Source organism: Phyllostomus discolor, chromosome 13 (genome assembly GCF_004126475.2).
Source record: "Phyllostomus discolor isolate MPI-MPIP mPhyDis1 chromosome 13, mPhyDis1.pri.v3, whole genome shotgun sequence".
NCBI classification, from domain to species: domain Eukaryota; kingdom Metazoa; phylum Chordata; class Mammalia; order Chiroptera; family Phyllostomidae; genus Phyllostomus; species Phyllostomus discolor.
The window spans coordinates 15,751,879-15,774,067 of NC_040915.2; the positions used below are offsets into that span (position 1 = coordinate 15,751,879).

Genomic DNA, 22,189 nt, shown 5'->3' on the forward strand with positions numbered 1-22,189 from the left:
AGGAAACTAAGGCTCAGGGCTTTGACGGGACTTAGATGAGTCAACCAGCAAGTGGCAGAGCGAGGGTCCTCTGACTTGATGTGGGCAGATTAGCTCCTAAGTACCCATGATAACCCTATCCATCCCTGTGCAAAGATGGACGTTTGTAGGTGGTAAGGACCTGTGCGTGGAAATACAAAGCCCTGAAACAAGCAAGAAGCGCTATTTATTTCTAACCCCTGGTGATCTCTCTACATCTTCCCTCAGACTCCTGACTGGTGTGCTGAGCAGAAGCTTTCCTGTGTCGACACAGAAAGCCCTGTTACTCCTCATCACCCACTCCCAGCAGAAGCCTGTGAAGAACCAGACTGTCTCCTGCTCTCTGGGAAGAGGGCAACTTGGCAACCAGGGCGGAACCTGCAAAGGCAGCCGCATTTGAGCATGTGGACCCTGGGAGGGCCCGAGGATCAACAGAGGTGGGCTCTGTGGCAGAAAACTAGCTCCAGAGTCTGCTTTGTGACAGGAAGCTGCCTCTCAGAGTAAGTCTGTGCTCAGCATGCAGCTGTAGGGATGCTCGGTCGTGAGGAGAGCAGAAACCTCTCTCAGGCATTGAGCAAAAACTGAAAAGGTCAAGAGGAAAAGCACCTGTAGAAGACTGCACAGGGTGAGGACCAGAGGCACCACTAAGGACGTAATAACAGGAGAGCAAAGGTGGAGAAGGATGAGGGACACTGGCAGGGGGTGTGGTAACCAGAACAGTGGCCTCCTGAAGATGTCCACAGCCTAGCCTCCAGAGTCTGTGAAGGTGGTAGGTTACATGACAAAGGGGGATTATCATTGCAGATAGAATTAAGGCTGCTGTTCAGCTGGCTTCAAAATAAGGAGATAAATTTTTTGGATTATCTAGGTGGGCCCAATGTGCCAGCGTCCTTCAGAATGGAGTGGAGAGGCAGAGGAGGAGTCAAAGTCAGAGGGAGGTTTGAAGAGGCTACGCAGCTGGCTTTGAGGATACAGGAAGGGGCCGTGGGCCAAGGGGTGCAGAAAGTCAGTGTGGTAGATCTTCCCCTGGAGCCTCCAGAAGGGGTGCAGCTCTGTGGATGCCTTGATTGTAGCCTAGTGGGAACCATTTCAAACTTAAGACCTTCAGAACCATAAGATAATTAATTTGTACTGTTTTAAGCCACTAAATTTGTGGTACTTTGTTACAACAGAAATGGAAGGCTAATAAAGGTATGTCCTATTGGGTTATTATATTGTAATCCTATGTACTTTAACAAAGGAGGTGGGTAGGGAAGTCCTGGTTAAATTATGGGCAATGTTTTTTGTGGCAAAAATACTATCAGTTAAACAAAAACAGGGAGGGTAGCTTAAGGGGAACATGTTGGGTGCATTAACAGCTCTTACTGCTCACAGTAATGAAAATATCATCTACCAGCACTGAGTGCTCCTTCCTCTGTGCTCGGCTCTGGGCACACATCTCTGTCCTTTGCAACAACTCCGTGACATAGGTGTTGGCCTTTCTTTTTTTATATAAAGTCTCACAGAGCCTAGGTGACTTATACAAGGTTATGCATGCAGTAAGAGGATTTGAACTAGGTTTCACTCCATTACGCAACATTTTGAATCAATTCTACCACAGGCTTTCCTTACATTTTCAAATTATTTGGGGGAGAGGAAATAGAGAAGACTATACAGATTGTAATGGAGATGTTATCTGTCCTGGTATTACTTAATCCTTCTGCCTATTTGTGCACAGTAGGCACTGCATATACACATTTTTTTTTTTCAGTGAATGAGTGAATAAATGGAGGGATGGAAGAAAACTCCAGTGTAGAAAAGTGGAAACCTAGATTAGAATCAAAGAGTCTTAGAGCTGGAAGTGACCTCAGAAATGGTTTAATGCACTCCTTCAGTTTTACAGACAGGCAAACCAGGTCCCAGGGAGAGGAAGAGACTGATCCCATGAGTGGTTCTAAAAGCGCTCGGTTGAGGTGGAGTGGTTTGGGATGAATGTAAGTTTAAGAAGAGTGGGTTATTGGCTTACAAACCAGAGCTTCAGATGTAACTGATTCCATTGCAGATATTCTAAGCTGAGTTTTAGAAAACAAAGGCTAATATGGGTCATTCTGCTATCTTACTTTCAGGACTAGTCATCACCTACAGACAGTGGGAGAACGGGGGTGCCCATGCATGCAACATGGGCTGACTTTTGAAGCTGGTCCTTCAGCCCTTGGTGAAGTCATGGGCACTGTGTGTTCTTGGGCAACAGTGGAATTTTCACTGTGGTTCAGCAGTATTGCATTTGCTGAAACATGCAAATTTGAGAAGAATGAGGTTGTAGGAAGTTAGCAGAGGGGTTAGTTGAAAGCAGTTTTGTAAAAGGAGAAAGAGGATGCAGTAGCAATGTCTCTTCCCTTCAGGGAAGCTAAGACACCCAGGACACCTGTGACTGCTGAGTCCGTACCTAATATACATGGCTGAGCACTCAGTGCATGCAGAACTCTGCGGGCCCCAGAGAGCCTTTTGGGCTTTGTAGCAGGATAGGCCTTTAAAGGCTGGAGGTTACAATAGCGGAGGAAGAACTGGGACTATAACATGATTGTGTAGCTTCACCTGTTGTGTTAGGCAACATGTGAAGGTCAGTGTTTTGACAGGCTGAATGAAAAATTGTTTTCCCTTTGTTCACGGTAGAGAAGGTGTAAGTGACAATTCAAAGGTATACTTTATAGGCTGTGTGTATTAAGGAGCTCTTAATTTGGATACCTGGTTCTTTACAAAGTAGAAGAGATTTGATATGATAGTACAATCAGAGGCAGACAGACTTGACTGATCTTCAAAGGGAGAGGGTGTAGTAGTGGCTAAGAACCTGGAGTCAAAACGGACACCCCTTCCTTTCTGTAGACGTTGGCACAGTTATATCTCAAGGTTCTTCATCTATGAAAAGAGAGCAATAATAGTAAGCCCTTCACAGGACTGTTTTAAGAATTAACACAGGTAATACATGTCATACATATAATACAAGCTCAGTAAAGACATGTTATTGGTATCCATATCTGAGTTCCCTGGTATTTTTAATTGCTCTTTTAGTGAAGCTATTGTATGTTTATGTACACCTAATTCTCTGAACGATTTTTTAGAAATGTTGAGTAAAGTGTGTCCAGAGGAAGAAATGAAAATAACACTCACCCTCCAGCTTTGCAGCCCTTGGTTCCCAGGGTTTGAAAAGGACAAACATGTCTGGGTGGGGAATACAGAGCCGGCGGCTGCAGCTGTGCATAGGGGTCTCAGGTCTGTCCTCCCCAGAGGCACAGCCAGAAATGTCATGCTGAGGGACGTGACTCCCTCCACCTTTGTATACTGTAAACATGGGGCAAATTGCCTAGGGTTTCCTTCAACCCAGGGCTCTGATCTCTGGAGACAAGCACGTATACACACCTTTCATACAGGCATCATGTGGAACAAGCCTGAGATAGACCTTTCCTCACATGGATTCCAGGCAAGTCTGGTTTGGTTCCTTGACCGAATGTGCATTTTGTGTTTTGTTTACAAGTCTCTGATGAGCAGACACAGTGGAGGTACTCCACAAAGGCAGGCTGTGCTGACCCCGGCCCAAAAATCTGAACCCCCTGCCACCTGCCTCCCTGGCTGTGCTGCCCTGATGTGCAAGGCTGATCTGTTTGCTGATTAAAATTTTAAGCCACACCTGTTTGGGGCCTACATCAGTTGTGCTTCTTGGATCCTTTCATTTGGCAGTGCTGTAGTGCTCAATTTATTTATTTTTTTCAGTAACCTGCATAAATGACTCATCAGCAGGAAATGTGGAAAATAGTCAACTTAATTGAAAATACAAATAAACATGCCTTTCTTTTGCGGGGAAGATTTGCTTAAAGGGGACAGGACCTTGAGGGGATGGACTATAGTTTCCAGTGTGAAATCTTCTGCTTTTGGCATAGTGTTTATCCCCATCCCCTTTCTCTGGGATGGGGATGGCGTGAGCCCAGCTGCTAAGAAAACATCCGTCCATGTGGCGAGTTTGGGATTACTGGTTTGGAAATGGCAGTCTCTTTATCAGGAACTTAAGTCATTTTTGAAGTTATCTGACAAGTGTGTGCTTGGGTGTGTATGTTTTCTGTAATCCCTATGACTGATTTTTCTGGTCACTCACTCAACCAGCATTATGGTCTCATATAAACAACGATCTCATTCTCTTGCGCACTAAACAGTCAACAACGCTGAGCCCTATTCTACATACCAGGAAAGAAGTGAATTGAATGGGTCAAAAAACTATGGTACATCTACATAATGGAATTCTACGCAGCAGAATGAAAGAAGGAGCTCCTACCCTTTGTGACAGCATGGATGGAACTGGACAGCATTATGCTAAGTGAAATAAGCCAGGCAGTGAAAGACAAATACCATAAGATCTCACCATTAACAGGAAGCTAATCAACAAAACAAACAAGCAAGCAAAGTATAGCCAAAGACATTGAAATTGAGAATAGGCTGACAGTGACCAGAAGGGAGAGGGGAGGGGATAAAGGGGGAAAAGGGTGAAGGGTTTACAGGAACAATTATAAAGGACATATGGACAACAATAAGGGGGGTGGAAATGGGGAAGGGAGGCAGGGAGGGCTGGGGTGGTGGGAAGGGTTGTGGGGGAAAGGCAGAAAATTGTACTTAAAAAACAATGAAAGGAAAGTAAAAACAAAAAAAAAAGAAGAAGTGAATTAGAATTAGCATCTCTGTGGAATCATTACCATATGGGCACAGTCTTGTGGACATGAAGATATTTTCTTGAGTACAATGCCCACTTGTCATTTCATTCCTATATCTTCCTAATTTCCACATAAACAATTTTGTTATGGCAATCACAGGGAGCGGTTGCAAGCATCTGCCTTATGTCTTCTGAGATGAAAGAGAGGTGAGGCGAAATGGCGGGGGAGATGAAAACATTGCATAGAGAGTAACTTTCCATATTTCGTGTCTGGATTAAATCCAAATCTCAAAGTTCAAGAGGCCCCTTAGCAGGCTGGAGAAACTTTTCTTGATGACTCATGGGAGGTGTAAATATTTCTCTTCCTTTGTTCAGGCCTGGTGATCAGCTCTCTCTGCTCTCCCACCCATACCCCCCTGCAAGTCCCTGAGGTGGGTATTTCCCCATCTTCCCCATCCGTGGTAGGCCCTAGAACATGCTGGGAAACCACACTGGCAGAAAGGGTGATGCTCCCAGAAAGCTTCACTCCACTATGACTTTTTCTATTTAACACAGAAAATATGAACCTCCAATTATTTTTCTGATATAGAAATCTAGAGACCTGGCAAAAGCAAAATACAATTTAAGGTAACGTGTTTTCTAGCCACAGGGTAACTGAAGTAGTATGAATTGGTCTGAATACGGTTTTGTTGTGTTTAAAAGTAATGATAAACGCTAAAGTTAAAAAAATTTTAAACTTAATTAAAATGATATGGAATTATGGTTACCATCACTTCATAATAATACATCAAAAATTGGCCATAGGCGAAGGGGAGTCTGAGACCATTCCTACAAACCCTGACAAAGTCACTTCATTAACTTTGATCAGGATGTGGTATCTGGGACACCAGCTACACACAATTAAATTTTTGGGAAAAGCCAAAATAGACTCCTCTCTCTCTGACTCTGAACTCTGACTCGGGATGACATGAGACACAGGGGCGCTTTCAGGAGAGCTGTTCTGGCAGACCTTGTAGGTGCTTCAGCAAACCCCAGTGATTCAATGTGAAAGTTCATCTTGGTTATGAGCTTAAAGTATTCTCTCATACTGATACCCTTCCCCTCTCCCCCGCCCCATAATATCTTTTTAATTTTGTTATATTCAGATTTCTGGTTCTGAGATAATACTATTAGACTAATACTGACAGCAGATGATATTCACTTCGTGCTGACTATCTTCTTGGCACAGTACTAAGTTCTATACAATAACTATCTCATGGAATTCTCCCAGTACTTTCATGAGATGAATATTATTATCCACATTTAACAAATGTGAAAAAGAAGGAACTGAGGGATGCCTCGACTCATCCAAGGTCACCCATCGGGTGGGGAGTAGGGGAACAGCAGGGCAGGATTGGCTCAAAGAAGTATCTTCTGTGGCCACTGGGGCCAGCACATGCTGAGTACTGAGACAGAGGCTTCCAGAGCCTACCTTTACTCTGAACTGTTCACTAGGGCTGACTTCTCCCTGCTCACAGCAGCCTGACTTTCTTCCCTAATTGCTCTCGCAGGTCATTAATGAGGAGCTGTTGACTTCCTCTCCCCTCTACCCAATCACAAGCTGCTCGAGGGCAGAGGCCAAGCTTATTTTAGGTCACTGCTGAATCCCCAGGTCCGAGCAGTGAGTCAGACTCAGTAGATATAAAACAAAAAATGTGCTGAATAAATGAATTCCCTTCTACAAAGATTGGTAATCCTTGGATAATCCATTCGTTGACACACCCACAGAAAGTCAGGACATTTATCAAGACATACTTCTAACCTCAAAGATGAAAGACACTGTTTTAATATAAAACTATCAATTAGGAAAAAATCTCTTTACGGCACATGGGTGAGAATAAATTTGCTCTTTGAAATAACCCTTGTCACAGAATGTGTTCCTATTTCCATTTAATGAAAAGTGGCAGGATCAGTACAATGGTTGAGACCTCAGAGACTAAACAAAGCCAGGTGCTCTGCATTGGAATTCTGAGTCTGTCACTTACTAGCTACAAGGCAATGAGCTCCCAGTGCCTCAGTTTCCTTGTCTATAAAATGGGGATAATAGAATCTATCTTATAAGGATGGTTGTGAGAATTAAATGAGTTAATACATGTAAAGTTTCTGAAGTGGTATCTGCATAAAGTAACATACAAAAATATGAAGTACTATTACATTTCTAATGTATTACTACTTTGTGGTATCACTTTTATCTTCCTACTATTTCACTTAGCTAGTTTATCATCACTGAGCATTATTTTTATTATTTTAGCATTTAATAGTTTTCAGGCCTCTTTATACCTTGTTCAGTCATTTGTTCATTCAGTCAGTCTTTCAACAATTTTTTTCTTCTTCAGTATTTATCATGAATCCAGGACATAAGAACCCTTAAATTATTTGTTTTGAGCACTTACTGCTGGCCTGGCATGGTAAACTATTTTTTTTCTTTTTCCTGTAATTACAGACACATTTAGTGATCTGTTTCATTTGCAGGTATTATTAGGGAACCTCATCAATGGTTTTGATAGAATCTATTTCCTAGGAAATTTCTCTTTTTCAGGACTCTGACAAATATATGCATGAACCTATATATTTATGGAGGGTTTAATTTTGTTCACCTTTCATTTTCTTTCTTTCCTTGAATCCATCTTTATTGAGCAGATGCTAAATGCCATCCACTTGGTCAGGTCACACACCTTTGGCAGCTACAAATGCCCCAATAATCCTCTTTTTGTAGAGCTTTTTGTCTATCAGGGAGGTAGATGTTAAACAGAAAGCACACAAATATATTTGTGATTTCAAATTATTATAAGTGTTGTAAAAGAAAAATAAAAAATGTGATGAGAGAATGTTAATGGGTGACTGGACTTAGGGTGGGAGGGTCAGGGAAGGGTCCCTGGAGACGAGACCCCCAGGGTGAAGAATGGGGGAAGGACCTTCAGGGCAGAGGGACAGTGTGCGAGTGGCCTGGGGCAGAAGGAGCCCTATAGCTGCAGGGCCTGAAAGCAAGCCATGGTGGGGGATGGGGGGAGGCTGTGGGAGTTGGGGAAGGAGGCCTGGCTGCAAGAGCATGATCAAGGCCTTGGAGTATGTGTGTACCTGGGGTTCTGTGCATTGTGGTCCCTGCAAGGACCTCCTCCACAGGGCTGTAAGGAGGAAAGTTCAATAAGCAGGTCCATTTTTTGGAAAGATCACCCTGTGCTCTGTGAGTGAAATGGGCTAGAGGATCACTTGGGACCTCAGCAGCCTTGAGCAGGGACTGAGCTGGCAATTCATCATCCACTTAACTGGATCAATAAAGACCATCTGCGTTCCTGTTGCTGTGAGCATCTGACACTCTCCCCATACAGACCCACAATCTTAGGAGCTGGTTCCTACCATGCAGTGACACCCCAGAAAGTGCAGAGGACAATTCGTTGCAGGGTGACAGGGAAATGTTAGGGTATTTATTTATTTATTTAAAAAAAATTTTTAAATGATTTTATTTATTTATTTTTAGAGAGGAAAAAGAAGAGAGAAGGGAGGGAGAGAAACACTAATGTGTGGTTGCCTCTCACACACCTCCTACTGGGGACCTGGCCTGCAGCCCAGGCATGTGCCCCAACTGGGAATTGAACTGGTGACCCTTTGGTTCTCAGGCCGGCACCCAATCCTCTGAGCCACATGAGTCAGGACAGGACTTTTATTTTTAAAAATAGTAAATAAATAAATAAGTTCAAATGTTATTTTTTCAATTATTCATTTCTTTGATTATTTTCTAATGTACAAAATATACTCTAACATATATCTATAATATCATAATTATATATAAATGTGCTGAACAATTATGTCTTCTATATAATTACACTTCATATAACTGCACATGTAATTTATGAACAAGCAAATGTACATACATGGGATGGTGTTAGAAAGCTTTCTACCGGTGGGATGGCTTTTCTTCTCATGCTATGAGCCTTTTAGCCACTTGTGTCAAAAGCTACTCTGACTCCACCCCTGAAATTACTATTTTAGGGTTTTATTGTCATACACTATAGAGATTTAGGGAAAACTTAGGCCAGAATTTATGTCAATGAACTAAAACAAGTAAAAATAACAAGATAAAACTAGACATGTGCTCATTCCTTTGTCAGATTTTACAAAGCCCAGGACAGTGCCCAATGTGTAGGAGAGGTTCAATAATTGTTTGGTGAATGCATACATGAAGAACCAATTTATTGAACAAAAATAAAATTAATTCTGACCTAAAGTTTACTTATTAACTTGCCACAATTGCTTAAACTCACCAATAAACAGAACTGTTAAGCCCTCACTTGACTGCAAGCATACCTTGTTTTATTGCTCTTAGCTTTATTGCACTTTGCAGACACTGTAGTTTTTACAAACTGAAGATTTCTGGCAACCCATCAAGTCTATCAGCCCGATTTTTCTAACAGAATTTGCTCACTTTGTGTCTCTGTCACATTTTGGTAATTCTTGCAATTTTTAAAACTTTTTCATCATTATTATATCTGTTATAGTGATCTGTGATCAGTGATCTTTGATGTAATTGTTTTGGGGCACCACAGACTGTGCCCTCATCAGACAGCAAACTTGACTGATCAATGTTGTATTTGTTCCGACTGCTCCATCAACCAGTCATTCTTCTATCCCTTCACCTCTCTCTCCTCAAGCCTCCCTATTCCCTGAGATACAACAATAGAGAAATTAGGCCAATAAATAACCCTACAATGGCCTCTAAATGTTCAAGTGAAAGGAAGAGGCACACGTCTCTCACTTTAAATCAAAAGCTAGAAATGATTAAGCTTAGTGAGGGAGGTATGTTGAAAACCAGGACAGGCAGAAAGCTAGGTCTCCTGCACCAGTTAGCCAAGTTATAAATGCAAAGGAAAAGGTCTTGAAGAAAATTAAAAGCAACACTCCAGTGAACCCATGAATGATAAGAAAGGAAAACAGCTTTACTGCTGATAATTGGGAAAGTTTCAGCAGTCTGGATAGAAGATCAAACCAGTCACAACATTTCCTGAAGCCAAAGCCTGATCTGGAATAAGGCTCTAACTCTGTTCAATTCTCTGAAGGCTGAGAGAGCTGAGGAGGCTGCAGGAGAAAAGTCTGAAGTTAGCAGAGGCAGGTTTAAGAGGTGTAAGGAAAGAAGCTATTTGCATGACATATAAGTACAAGGTGAAATAGCAAGTGCTGATACAGAAGCTGCAGCAAGTTATCCAGATCTAGCTAGTTAATGAATGAAGGGGCTGCAGGAAAAAACAACAGGTTTTCAATGGAGATGAAATAAAATAGCCTTATTCTGGAAGAAGCTGCCATCTAGGACTTCCCTAGCCAGGGAGAAGTCAATGCCCAACTTCAAAACTTCCAAAGACAGGCTGACATGCGGTTGGTGACTGTAAGCTGAAGCCAATGCTCATTTATGACTCCAAAAATCCCAGGGTCCTTAAGAATTATGCTAAATCTATTGAGTCTGTGCTCTATAAATGGAACAACAAAGCCTGGATGACAGCACATCTATTTACAACATGTTTTACTGAATATTTTAAGCCCACTATTGCTTAGAAAAAAAGATTTATTTCAAAATATTACTGCTCATTGACAGTACACCTGGGCACCCGAGAGCTCTGATGGAGATGTACAATGAGACCAATGTTGTTTTCATGCCTGCTAACGCAACATCCATTCTGCAGCCCATGGATCAAGGAATAATTTCTACTTTCAAGTCTTATTAATAAGAAATAAATTTTGTAAGGTTGTAGATGCTATAGAAAGGATCCTTAGGATGGATCTGAGCGAAGTCCACTGAAAACCTTCTGGAAAGAATTCATTGTTCTAGATACCATTAAGAATATGCATGATGCATGGGAAGAGGTCAAAATATCGAGATTGACAGGATTTGGAAAAGGTGGATTCTAATCCTCATGGATAACTCAGGGGTTCAAGACTTCACTGGAGGAAGTAACTGCGGATGTGGTGGAAAAAGCAAGAGAAATAGAATTGGAAGCAGAGCCCAAAGATGTGACCGAATTGCTGCAATCTCCTGTAACAATGTAATGAATGAGGAGTTGCTTCTTGTGGATGAGCAAAGAAAGTGGTTTCTTTGAGATGCAATGTACTCCTGATGAAGATGCATTTAGATTGTTGAAATGACAATAGAACACTTAGAATGTTACTAAACTTAGCTGATAAAGAGCAATGGCAGGTTTTTGAGAGGACTGACTGCAGTTTTGAAAGAAGTTCTACCTTGGGTAAAATGCTCTCACAGCAGCATGTGCTACAGGGAAATCAATCGCTTGTGAAAGGAAGACCCAGTCTGCATGGCAAACTCTGTTGTCTTATTTTAGAAGTTGCCACAACCACCCCGATCTTCGCCAGCTGCCCCCGGATCAGTCAGCAGCCACTGACACTGGTTTTGGAGGCAAGAGCCTCCAACAGCAAAAAGATGCCAACTCCCTGGAGGCTCAGATGCTGGATAGTATATTTTAGCAATAAAGTATTTTTAAATTATGCATATTATATTTTTAGACAATGCTATTGCACACTTAATCGACTACAGTACTGTGTAAACAACTTTTATATGCACTGAGAAACAAAAATTTTGTGTTGCTTTATCACAATATTCACTTTATTGTGGTGGTCTGGAATAAAGATTTATTAATTAACTTATTTACTTACTTAATTGAATAAAGGAGTATGCAATCTCTCTGATGTATGCCTGTGCATACATTTCAGACACCTTCTGTGTTATTTTGCCTGTGTTATTCTCCAGTTCCTTTATGGGGCTCAGAGTGTTAACCAGGGCCCTTTCTGCCACCTTGCCCCATCTGGGCCTTGTCAGTTTCTAGAAGCTGGCTGGGTCCTCTGCCCGGCAGATCCTTGACAGGGTGCAGTTCTTAATTTCATTCTATCCCATCCTTACTGATGTACTGTCCTTCAAGCTGTTCCTATTTAACTCCTGGGTCTGGCAGCGGAAGCCTAAGTGAAATGTAAGCCCCATCTATAATGGATCTCATTTTCTCCAACTAGTCTGGGTATTGATTTAGGTTCTCTTCCTCGAGTGAGGGCTGACAGAGGATGACAAGATAAATGGCGCAGGTACTGACAGCATTCTTAGGAGCAGCTCAGTTTTGGGGGTGGGCATGAAAGCTCAGGGAAATATCTTCATTGGCTCCTGGCAGTTGCAGCTGCTGCTGTAGAGTTATCTAGAGAGAGCTTACAAAGTACAGGTGGCTGGCTCTGGGGCCTAACAATTAATGTCAATGAAGAGTAGACTCTGAGAGACAGGAAGGGCAGAGAATTTATACAGGAGTCCCGAGGAGACAGGCTGCTCCTCAGTTTTTAGCCTAATGCTCCCATGTAAAACCTTTTCATATGAAATACTCTGATTTTTAAATGTTGGCAATTAGTTCAATTAAAAAGACCCATTGTACCAGCTGAACAGCATGTGTCAGGGGCCTGAACTGGGCCTCCGGCCAGCATCGCTGTTCCTGGTCTGGAGCACGACCACCGTTTTCTTCCATGATCTCACCAGCTCCTTCCTGGCTTGGTGTCCCACTTGTTTCCTCTCACCAAAGTGGCCTTAAATTAGAGATTTTTGCTTCATGCTTTAAAAACAAACTTTCCTTGTATAATGGGAGAACAAGGCTACCTGGTGCAGACTTCAGTGCAAAGGAACAGAGCAGTTAGAAGAAAATTTGGAGCAAGAGCCTGGTGGCCTGCTTTCCTTTCTCAGAAACTCATCTTGAGCAAGTTGCTCAGCTCCGTGTTTGTCCTTTGTTCCCTCTAATGCCTTTCCCATCTTCCTTTGTCAAGGGATCTTAGTGACTGAACCAGGCCTGGGGCTTCTTGTGTCTAGGTGTGGAAAAAACTCAAGTTCTCAAGCACACTGAGTAGTGCCTGGTGATGGCCATAGTGGGTTTTGCTTAACAACACCTTTGTTTTTATTTGGGAAACCACGCTGCCCCCTCTGCATGTGGGGGTGCTACTGATCCACATGCCCTGCCCCCCCTGATGATGGGAAGCTACCCTTGGGCTCTCAAGGAAGGGCAGTGCCCCAAAGGATCATTAACAAGCTGCCACCAAAGGAAAGGAGCATGGTTGTTGGGCAGGTAGAGTTAACTGGTGGCCGGTACACCAACACCGGGGCATGTGAATTTGGGGGAAAGGGTGGTTCTCAGAGAAGCCCTTGCCTAGGTCCCTTATGCTGCAGATGAGGAAGCTGAAGCTCAGAGATGGTGAATGACCAACCTAAGCCACAGGAGACAGGACCTGCAGTTTGTTCAATTTGTTATCTGCTTGGGATACAGCTAATGAGATTTGGGCCATATTAGTTTGTTGGTCCTCTGTCTCAGTTGCCTTATCAGCAAAGTGGTCACAATGGTTTCTGACTCAAATAAAGTTTCTGAGAATGAATGAGGCCTTATCTTCAAAGTACACCATGCCTTGAAAGTACAAAATGTGACTAGAAAAGTGATTACCCTGGAGAGTTCACATCCGGTAAAATGGAGTAGCACAAAGCTTTGAATATAAGGGAAGCTTCTCCTTCTATCTCAAATTATCTCAGGGAGGATAGGACACTAGACGTGTCTAACACAACTTCTTGAGCAAGTCAGACTGCTCTGGAGAAGGTTCCACTTGTTGATTTCTAGCACTGAGAAGGGGAATAAGAGTGATGACCAAGAGAGGGCTGACAGACCTGGGTTTAAGTTCTGGGTTTGTCACTTTCTCATGTGGTCTTGGGCAAGTTACTTAAATTCCCTATACTTCAGCATAAATGGCTGCAGCAACCACAGTAGTGGTTAAGATGGAAGGAGATCAGGAAAGTAAATGCTTAGGATGCTAGATAGTGCATGTGCTGCTCTAAGTGAATGTTAGCCAGTGAGGACCATGATAGAGTAGTGGTACTGGTGGTCACGGTGGTGTGTTCCTGACTGGGTAGCTCTTGGTTGATTTTTAGTGAGTATACACAAGGATACAAGTGAGCAGATCACAGAGAAGTTGGCTCAAGGGGCTCAACTGCTTTTCCCCTTGCTGCTCAGATAGGTCCTACAGCCAATTTTCAGATGCAGTGGGGTCATTGCACCTTGTGCTGCTTGTGTGGGAAAAACACCCTCATTTCTAGCAAAGGGAATGACAACCGAGGGAAGGAGAAGGGAAATGAGGCAGGACTGAGGGATGACCTAGCAAGGGTGGTTCTTGGTGTCAATTTGCCTGAATGCCACCCAGCATGGCTGTTCCTTGGGGGGCCTTTCTCTGAATCTCCACAATACATAGGTCTTCCAGTCTTAGCATCCTGTGCCTTCCCCCTCACTCCTCTCACAAAATAATTAAACATTTATTTGTATAGATCATTGTTAACCCTGGGTCCTCGCCAGACATGGTTCCACAAGAGCAGGACTGTTTCTGTCTTGTTCACCACCCAGTTCTTAATCCTTGTTCTAATTTCTCCAGATAAAAGGCTCTCAATAAATATTTGCAGAGTAGATGAAAGCAAGAATCTGTTATGAGCTTTCCGGCCCTTTATGTTTCTGGGAACATGAAGCAGTGATCTGGATTAAGTTTGTGACAGAACAGCCTCGATTTATCAGACAGCACTGGCTGGAATGTTCATTTCTCTCTCCAGAAGAAATTCCTAGGTGAGGCACAAGTAGAACAAACAACTTCTCATCTTGAGTCAGGAGGCCTCATTTTGCCTGGGGGAACAGCTCTGTCATTCAGGATGGGTCAGGCTTTGGGAATTCAGTAATGAGTTAGACAATATCCCCAATCTTCAAAGAATTCACCTTCTAATGGAGGAGGCCAGAAATTAAAAAGCAGAAAATATAATTTCGCGTAGTGATGGGAACCAGGTTGAAAATAAAACACAGTGAGGTGACATATGTGATAGTGACTAAGGGTTGGAACGAATAATAGAGATTTGGGTGCTTGGGGAATGCCTGTGGAGGTAGTGGTTGAACTGAGACTTGAATAACAAAGGGAACCAACTCTGTGAAGATCTGGGTGGAGAGCATTCCAGGAAGAAAAAAAGCAAATGCCCTAAGGGCCAAGGCTGGTTGTTTGAGGAAGAGAATTAAGTCCCCTGGAGCCTGCTGAGCTTCCTGTTGAGCCTGCTGACCTTCCATATTGTGGAATGAGCTAAATCAGACAGGGGGGTAGGAGCTGGATCCCAAAGAGCATTACAGGTCTTGACTAAGGCATTTACACTTTATTGTGAGGGGAAGACAGAAGGTTTTAACAGGGGAGAGTGGGTTATCAGGAATCTGGGGCATATTTTAGGAAGGGTGCTAATCAGAAGCTTGGATTGGAGGAACAGCTGCAGGTATGAAAATATGTAGATTGATAAAGTGAATATGAGGGCAAAAGTGCAATCAGTGCTGATTCCTCAGGGTGGGTTTGGGCAACTAGGTGAAAAATGGGACCATTTACTCTTTTGGGTTAAAAACAGGAAATAGATTCTTGAGGAAAAAAAACGATCCCACAATGTTCTGTTTTGTTTATGTAAAGTTTGAGGCACTTTTTAGACAATCATTTGGGGATATCAAGGGTAGATGGCTACACAAGTTTGGAGTTAAGTGGAAAGGTCTAGGCCTGGAGATGTAGCTGTGGCATCACCAGCATATGAAGGCACTTAACTCCATGAGATCATTGGTGGGAAATGTGTAGAATAAGAAGAGTAGAGGGGAAGGAGACAAATACTTGAATACATAAGCCTATAATCTATGCTAATTAATTTTATTTTAGGGTCTGAATCATCCTGATTGTTATTTCAGTTCTTCTCCATACTTTGCATTTGTACCTCTGAAGAGTCACCTATTTTTATTAATGAGGCATTTGGTATAAAACTTGTTACTGTAAGCTATCTGTAATCACATTCTAGAAATCAGTTGGTGGGTAACAGATGCACACATGACCAAGGGAAATGTCAAAACCCACTTCCCATGGCTGTTCCTCTTGCTTGTACACATCTATTTTTAACATATGTGATTGCAAGGCAATGGCCTCGTCACTGGAGGGAACTGTGTTTCCCAACGGGGACCCACGGTAACTGGACACATAGAGTGGCATGCCCCTGTGTGCCAACATTTACTGCCACCGATTTGACAACAGAACTCAAACCACAAAGAAATTTAAGAATGACCTTTGGTAGTTTGTGTGTGTTGGGGGGTGTGTGGAGGGGGTGGAAGGGGAGTGGTAAGTGGTTGCAGAAAGCCAGTTCTATAGTTCTAAGGGTTTCCTAACATGTCAAAATTTCTCAGAAAGCTTTGCTAATTTAGGACTTTGGGACTATTTATCAGAATAATTTACTCATCCATTTCCTGAGAGCTGATGCTTAATAAACTCCCAGCTAAGTGAAGCTCATTCTTTTCAAACACGTGGTAGGTTTTGATCCAATCACTTGAGAGAGGAAACTTGAAGATTTGAACCGTGACAGGAGCTATGTTTCCATGATTGGAAAGCTAATTATCATTTAACAGTTTGTACTAGCTGCAAATAAATGGCTTATTTGGGGGTCAAAATCAGTTATTCCAGCTAAGTGGCACTACTTAAAGGCAGCCTGTTTTTCAACCAGAAGCCCTTGGTTTGAACCCAGACTCTGAAAGTTGCTGGGAAAGTCATCTAATACTTTTAATTTTTAGTTTCATCATCTGTAAAATGGGTATTATAGTTATAGCTACCCCAGAGTCCTATAAGGACTGAAATGTGCTTTGTAAACCACTGAGTGCCACATAAACCTTTAGAGGCAGAAAAATCCTTATATTTTCCCATTTTATTCAGAAAGACAATAGAATTCCCATCTCCAAGTATCCCTGGAGTTTGTGAACTCAACAACAGAAGGACTGGGCATTAGTTGTTATGTCTCACTCTACTGGGCAGGATGTGGGTGAATATAAATCTCCATGGCAGTGACTCAATATGGCCCATTAAGAATGAGATAACCTTGATTACATCAGATTAGGAAGACCTGAACAACTTTTGGCTTCTGTCACACAAAACTGTGTTCTCTTTCACACTTCAATATTCCAAATTTCATCTGACTCACTATGCCATACCCTTCCTGGCCCTGCTTATAGGAGGTTTTAATGTTCCTTTCTTCAAAGTTAGAATCATCGGCGGTGGTGATGGTGGTGAGGGTAGGGAGACCGAATATTATTCACTGACCTTAAGTGGACCTAAATGATAGGCCCTAGCAATTACAATTCACAGATTTATACTTCAAATAGACACACAAAAGTACTCGAAGACACATGGGCAAGACATGGCAGCACTGACTGTAATACTAAAGAACTAAGAACAACCAACATCCTAGAGGATATATGAAATATTTTACCATATTTCCATATAGTGGAATATCGTACAGCTTTTATAAATAATAAGGTAGAACTATATTTTCTGACATTGGGACATATATAGTTGGTATATTACTATACAAAAGAATAAGATACAGGACATTTATGAAATAATTCTATTTATGTAAAATAAGATAGAAATATATCTGTATATTTATAAAAATTTTCTTAGGAGATATATAAGGTACTGTTAAAGGTAGCTATTTAGGGATGAAGGAAAGAGAAAGATTTTTATTTTTCATTTCATATGCTTCTGTTACGATCATAGATGAATGTTTACTACATGTAAATCAAAATTAGTTAAAACTAGATTAGACAATGGAATGAAAACATATTACTTAGGACATCTGGGTTTTAATTTTTTTTAAAGATTTTATTTATTTATTTTTAGAGGCAAAGGGAGGGAGAAAGAGAGGGAGAGAAACATCAATATGTGGTTGCCTCTCAGGCATTCCCTACTGGGAATCCAGCCCTCAGCTCAGGCATGTGGCCACACAGGGAATCAAACCAGTAACCCCTTTCTTCACAGGCCTGTGCTCAATCCACTGAGCCACACTAGCCAGGGCAGGCCATCTGGTTTCAAGTTATAAAAACCAACTCAAGCTACATATAAAGGAGGATGTTTTCAAAAGAGACTCTTGTTGTATGGAGCCCCATGGCAGGAAGCACAGAAGGGCCTGAGAAACACCTGGAAATGTAAAACCACTGGGAACTCAGGTCATAGTCTCTCTCCATCTCTTGCCTCTGCTTCTCTCGACATTTTTATCTCTCTTATTCTTTGTAGTTCTTGCTTTTGCTGCTGCCAGTTCTCATAGAAAAACCTGGTGGCCTATGGCTCTCAAACTCAAATATCACAAGAGCAGTCAAGTGGAGAGTCTAACTCTCTTTTCCTTTATCTTAACTTCAAATTACCCATGAGTCTCTGATGAGCTCAGCTTGTGCCCAATTTCTAACCCTTGTCCAGTCAAGAGTAGCCAGTGAGATGGGGTCCTGTAGCAGGGAATGACTACTGAGGGCCTGTTCAGGTTGAGAATAATGAAAGTTATCATAGGCAGACACTCCAAAAAGCATCTCAAACAAGAGTGTATTAGAAGCTTTTGACAAACTCGAGGCACTGGCTCACTAGGTTGTAGGTGATGTTATTTTTAATTGCCAAGTCACTAATTCATTTTTTGGGTCATGCCACTGATTTATTCTGCTATGAACGTTCACACTGATGAACTTGTAGTAATGTAATACTGGTCACAAAAGAACAATTTGAAAGCTATAATATATAGTTGACCCTTGAACAACCTGGACTTGAACTGTGTGGGTCCACTTAGGTGGGTTTTTTTTCCAGTAAGTATACAATTGGCCCTCCATATCCCCAAAGTCTCACCTTTGTGGATTTGACCAACTGCATTCGGAAAGCAGTATTTTTGACCCTTAGATGGGAGTCTGTGGAGGCAGAGGGCTGACAGTACATTGTTCTATACCACTTTATATAAGGGACTTGAGCATCGGGGACGTTGGTATCTGCATGGGTCCTGGGACCAATCCCCTGTGGGTACTGAGGGAGCACTATAGTTAAATTTTACTATCTATAGTTGGGCTTTTGATTGTGGGGGCAGGGCTAGTATCCCTAACCCCATTGTTTAGGGGTCAACTGTACTTCCTTTAGATATATTTAGTAGCTTAATTGTACTAATAGCTCATCAATTAATGCCAGTTGGAGTACTCAGTGACTGATGCAACTCAACCATCACATATTGGGCAGTTTTGAAATTACGAGAAACAAAATACTTTATATCATTAGAAGATATTTCTTCTTCTCAGTCTTCAATCAACTGACATACCAGGGACTGAGTTAAAGGTTGTTGTCCAAATATATTTTTAAGATGCATTGGAAGTAAAATAAAAGACTAAAGGTTTTCTACATAGAAATTGTATATTTGTATCTGTCTGTCCATCCATCCCTCCAATACAAAAACCCAAATGAAGGCATAGTCACTAAACTTGGGTGTTATGTACATCTATCTTTGAACTTTAAGATCTGTTGTTTATACACAAAGGAAAAAACAGCTAGCTCATGTAATCCCTCTTTGGACTAAGTCCCATGAGGTAAAGGCCCATGTTCCTCTTGTTTATTGCTATGTCCTTTCTACCTTTATCATGTCGGGCATTTAATAAGTATCTCTAAAAAAAAACCCTGTTTGTTGAGTGTAAACATATATACAGGAAAGTGCACAGGTCAAAAGTGCACAACATGACACATTTTCATGATGTGAACACTGCACCAAAATCAAGAAATAGCAGATTGACAGCACCCCAGAAAACTCACATGCTCCCTCCCAGTCATTACACCTGAAGAGGATAAAAACCATCCTGACCTCAATCACCATAAATTAGGTTTGCCAGATTTGGGACTTAAGGTAAATGGAACTATGCAGTATGCACTCATTTGCATTGGATCTGGCTTCTTTTGCTGTTAAATCTGTTCATTCTTTTCCTAAATCACATTACTTTATATGGATAGATCACAATTTAACAATTTATTCATTCTTCTGCTGATGGATATTTGGACTTTGGGCTCTTAAAAGGAATATTGATATTAATATTCTTGACGATGGCTTTTGGCACACATGTATACATTTCTGTTGGAAACAGAACCAGAAATGAAACTGTTAGGTAAATTCCCCCGTGCATATGTCAGACAAGAGTAGAAACTGCCCAAGTTTTCCATGTGGTTAAATCAATTTATATTATTTTTCCTTTTTTTAGACTTTATTTTTATTTATTTTTTGGAGAGGGGGTAGGGAGGGAGGGAGAAAGACAGGGAAAGGAACATTGATGTGAGAAGGACATCGCGTACGTGCCTTGACTAGAGAACAAACCTGCCACTCAGGTATGTACTCTAACAAAGAATTTAACTGGTGACCTTTTGCTTTGTGGGATGACGTCTAACCAACTGAGTCACAATGGTCAGGGCAATTACATTCTTCTTGACAGTACATGAGTTTCAGTTACTACTTGATGTTTGCCAACAACTTGAATCTATTTGTCTTTTAAATAATAGTCATTCTGGTGGATCTGTAGTGGTATCTCATTGTGGCTTTAACTAGAATTTGTTTGATGACTAATAATGTTGACCACCTATTCATATGTTTTTGTTGTTGTGTGAAGTGCCCTTTAAATCTTTTGCCCATTTTTTCTTTTAATTGGGTTATTACTCCTTTTTCTCTTGAAGGAGTTTCACATGTATTTTGGATATAAGTCTTTCATTCAGATGTAGGTATTACAAATATATTCTCCCACTCCATGGCTTGCCTTTTCACTCTCTTAAGGGTAGTTTTTGATACATAGGACTTCTTATTTTAATGTGATCCAATTAATCAAACTTTTCTTTTATAGCACTACAATGCTTTTTTAGTCTTATTTAAAAATCTTTGACTACTTCAGGGTTACAAAGATATTTTCCAGTGTTTTCTTACAGATACTTTATTGTTTTGCCTTTCACACTTGTATCTAAAATATATCTGGATTGATTTTTGTATATGGTAAGGTCAAAATTCAATATCTAATTGTTTCAGCACTATGAAAAGGCCATCTTTTTTCATAATTCAAGTGATTATATATGTTTGTATCTATTCCCAAATTCTCTATTCTGTTTCATTATTTAATTTGCCTATTCTAGTGCCAATACCACATTGTTTTAATTATTATAGTTTTACAATGAACCTTGGTATCCAACTTTGTTCAATGTAAATGTTCAATGTAAACAAAATCAATGTTGCCTTGGCATTCTTGGCCTTTTGCATTTCTATTCAGATTTTAGAATTCCTTTGTCAATTTCCATGAGAAAAACCTGAGCCTTTGGCCAGCTATTGAATTAATAGATCAATTGAGAGAAAACTGATACTATTTATATACTGAATCTCCTAATCACTGAACCTGAAATATCTTTCCATTTATTTAGCATCATCTTTACTTTCTCCTAATAATGTTTTATAGGTTTTTTGATGTAGAAGTTCTGCCCATCTTTGTTGGATTTATACTTTAGGTATCTGATGTTTTACTTCCTGCTTTTGTAAATGTTCTTGCTTTTTGTCTTAATCTCATACTATATTTCACAGTTAGCTCAAATGGTGCAGGGCACAATCCACAGCAATAGAGCACCTTCAGTTGTTGGAATACCTGGCAGGTACACAGTTTCTTTTGTCCCCCTACCCACATAGAGTATGTATTTATGCTATAGGTAATATTGATAGGGGACTTAACAGTTGAAAAATTTTAGTTTAGGTAATAGCTAATAAGCTTAGTAATTAATGCACGTAAAAGCTTTTGTTCCAAGAAATGAAGGTATGACCCACCCTGACTGCAGGAGACCCAAAGCAGTCCCACCTTTGCTCCTCAGGAGGACTGCAAGCAATTCAAGATGATATCTGAGCCATTGTGCTCCAGGGTGAGGTGACCATTGCAAAGGACACAGCTAAAGATCACCGCCTGGGGCACAGCTTAAGACCACCTGCCCAAGATAAGAATGCTGAAGTTCTTTTTTTGACTCCAATGAACTTTTCCCTGAATTCCAAACCCCTTACTTATACTTTGTCCTTACAAAAAGGGCCATTCGAAAATGGAATTTAAGATGATTTGTTAGGGTATGAACCTGCCATCTTCTCAGATCACCAGCCATCTGAATAAAGAACCCATAAAGATTCAATGGTTGTCATTGCTTATTGGGTTTTGTAGTGACAGGCAGCCCACACCAGTGTCTTTTTCAGTTTCAATATCTTACCATTCTTTTTATCCAGCTTCATTAATGTATAATTGTGAATAAAAATTATATGTATTTAAGGTATACAACCTGATGACCTTATATGTACACTGTGAAACAGTCTCAACATATTCACAGTAGCCAAGATATGGCAACAACCTAAATGTTCATTTACAGATGAATGGGTAAAGAAAATGTGAGACACATACATACAGAAACACACATACATACATACTCGATGGAATATTAGCATAAAAGAAGAAGGAAATTCTGCCATTTGTGACAATGTGGATGAATGAAACTGGAGGACATTATGCTAAGTAGAATTGAGGCAAGATAGTAAGAAGCTAGGGCAATTCCTTGGCAAGAGGAATA

At 41.1% G+C, this 22,189-nt stretch overlaps 1 long non-coding RNA gene across 1 annotated transcript; it reads right to left on the bottom strand.

Annotated features, from left to right (window-relative positions):
* Positions 1-293: 293 nt before the first annotated feature.
* LOC118497918 lies at positions 294-10,439 on the bottom strand. Its single transcript, XR_004900432.1, has 3 exons — positions 10,267-10,439; positions 5,526-5,530; positions 294-304 (listed from the first exon to the last, which is right to left on the bottom strand). It is a non-coding gene; the product is annotated as an uncharacterized LOC118497918 (long non-coding RNA).
* Positions 10,440-22,189: the final 11,750 nt, after the last annotated feature.